Source organism: Prionailurus viverrinus, chromosome D2, assembly GCF_022837055.1.
Source record: "Prionailurus viverrinus isolate Anna chromosome D2, UM_Priviv_1.0, whole genome shotgun sequence".
Classification (NCBI taxonomy): domain Eukaryota; kingdom Metazoa; phylum Chordata; class Mammalia; order Carnivora; family Felidae; genus Prionailurus; species Prionailurus viverrinus.
In genome coordinates, this window is record NC_062571.1 from 1,488,533 (window position 1) to 1,491,587 (window position 3,055).

The window sequence follows — 3,055 nt, forward strand, 5'->3', positions numbered from 1 at the left end:
AAAACATTCAAAGATTAAGTTAAAACTATTTGAGCTTAGTAGAAATGGACATGTGGCATATGAAAATGTGTGCAATGTTGCTAAAGTGACACTTTGGAGGCGAATCTAGAATTAAATGTTAATTCTAGAAAAGATAGGTCTCAAATCAATGCTCTTAGATTCCTCTTCTAAGGAACTGGAAAAGGATGAGCAAATTGAAGCCAAGACGAATAGAAGCAGTGAAGATCAAAGTGGAAATAAGTTAAATGTGACAGAAAAATAGTAGAGAAAGTCAGTGAAACTAAATGCCGAGTATTTGAGACCATGCATCAAATTGATAAATCTTTACCCACTTTGATCAGCAAAACAGAGAAGACAACCTTAACCGATAATCAGGAATGAGCAAGGAGACACCACTAGAAAATATACCGACAGGATAAGTTTAAGAGAATATTATAAAAACCTTTATACCAATACATTAAAAATTTTTATATATAAAATTGATAAACTCCCTGCAAGATACTAATTACCAAGCTCACTGGAAGATAAATAGTGCTCACTTCAGCAGCACAGATTCTAAAATTGGAATGATACAGAGATTGGCATGGCCCCTGCACAGGAATGACATGCAAATTCATGAAATGTTGTGTATTTTGAAAGAAATAAAAGGCATCCAAATCAGTAAGGAAGAAATACAAATTGCACACTTTGTAGATGACATGATATCCTATATTGAAAACTCGAAAGACACCACCAAAAAATTGCTAGGATGCATCAATTCAGTAACGTCACGTTTCTATACACCAGTAATGAAACAGCAGAAAGAGGAATTAAGGAATCAATTCCATTTAAAATTGGACAAAAACAATAAGATATCTAGGAATAACCCTAGCTAAACAGGTGAGATACCTGTGCTCTGAAAATTACAAAACACAGATGAAAGAAACTGAAAACGACAAAAAGAAATGGAAAGACATTCCATGTTCAAGGATTGGAAGAAGAAATATTGTTAAAATGTCTATATTATATGTCTAATATATTATATTAAATTCCTATAAATCTACAGATTTAAAGCAATCCCTATCAAAATACCAACAGCATTTTTCATATAGCTAGAACAAAGAATCCTAACATTTGTATGGAACCACAAAAGAAACCAAAGAGCCAAAGCAATGCTGAAAAAGTAAAGCAGAGCTCGAGGCATCACAAATCTGGACTTCAAGTTATATCACAAACCTTAGTGATCAAACAGTGTGGGACTGGCACAAAAATAGATATATAGATCAATAGAATAGAACATAAAACCCAGAAAGGAACCCCCAATTGTATGGTCGATTAATCTTTGACAAAGCAGAAAAGAATAGGCAACGGGAAAGAGACGGTCTCTTCAACAAATGGTGCTGGGAAAACTGGACAACAACATGCAACAGAATGAAACTGGACCACTTTATCACACCATACACAAAAATAAATTCTAAATGGATGAAAGACCTAAATGTGAGACAGGAAACCATCAAAATTCTAGGGGAGAACACAGGCAGTAAACTCTCTGACCTCAGCTGTTAACAACTTATTTCTAGATAAGTCTCCTAGGCAAGGGAAACAAAAGCAAAAAGAAACTATTGGAACTTCATCAAAATAAAAAGCTTCTGCACAGTGAAGGAATCAATCCACAAAACTAAAAGGCAACCAACAGAATGGGAGAAGATATTTGCAAATAACATATCTGATAAAGTGTTGGTAATCAAAGTCTATAAAGAACTTATACAACTTAACACTGAAAGCCCAAACAATCCACTTAAAAAATGGGCAGAAGACGTGAATAGATATTTTCCCAAAGACATACAGGGGGCAACAAACACATGAAGAGATGCTCAGCATCACTCATCATCAGGGGAATGCAAATCAAAACCGCAATGAGATACCACCTCACACCTGTCAGAATGACTAACATTAACACACAAGAAACTACAGGTGTTGGGAAGGCTGTAGAGAAAGGGGGACCCTCTTGAACTGTTGGTGGAAATGCAAACTGGTGCAGCCATTCTGGAAAATAGTATGGAGGTTCTTCAAAAGGTTGACTATTATTTCCCAAGATCTGGCAATTGCACTGCTGAATATTTACCCCCAAAATACAAAAATACTGACTCCAAGGGGTACATGCACTCCGATGTTTATTGCAGGTTTATCTGTAATAGCCAAATTATGGAAATAGCTTAAGTGTCTATCAATAGATGAATGGGTAAAGATGTATACATATACACACAACGGAATTTTACTCGGCTATTAAAAAAAATGCAAAAAACAGAATTTGCCGTTTGAAACAACGTGGATGGACCTAGGGAGTATTACGCGAAGCAAAATAAGTCAGTCAGAGAAAAGACATGTACCATATGGTTTCACGCATATGTGGAATTTTAGAAACCAAACAAGCAATGGGGGAAAAAGAGAGAGACCCAAACCAAGAAACACTCTTCACTGCAAAGCATGAACTGATGGTTACCAGAGGGGAGGTGAGTGGAGGGATGAGTGAAATAGGTGATGGAGGTTAAAAGTACTCTTGTGGTGAGCCCTGGGTGAGCCCGTGGAGCGATGTTAAAATAGCAACAGTAAGTGATGAGGGTTGTCGTTGAAAGCAGCTTTGCTTTGACCTCAAAACCAGTACAAATTTCTTGAGCAAAGCAGGTGTTAGGAGAGGGCAGTGCCTAAACTCCAACGTAAATTCAAAGCAATGATTTTCCATTTGTTGCTGGAACAGATTGCCGATGCAATCGGTGGTCTGACTATTGGAGAAGCAGTGAAATGATGAAACCACAAGCCTGTGTTCTTATGGAAGGGACGCCATTTGGAGTGTTCAAAATTTTATTTCTGGCCTCTCGCACAGAGCCTGACACATAGTAATAATTTAAATTTTTGATGAATGAGTCAAGGGATGGGTGGAAGGATGGCTAGCTGGTTGGACAGGTGAGTGAAGCTGAATGAATATAACCTGGGAGTCAGGCTTTCCCTAAACAGGATTGCGAGTGAGTTAGATATCCGTAGGCTCAATTGCTTCTTTTTTACAAATAGACAGTCT

General features: G+C 37.3%; 1 non-coding gene across 1 annotated transcript; it reads left to right on the forward strand.

Annotated features, from left to right (window-relative positions):
• The first annotated feature begins 531 nt into the window (after positions 1-531).
• On the forward strand, positions 532-635 carry LOC125148504 (U6 spliceosomal RNA). Its single transcript, XR_007145588.1, has one exon. It is a non-coding gene; the product is annotated as a U6 spliceosomal RNA (small nuclear RNA).
• Positions 636-3,055: the final 2,420 nt, after the last annotated feature.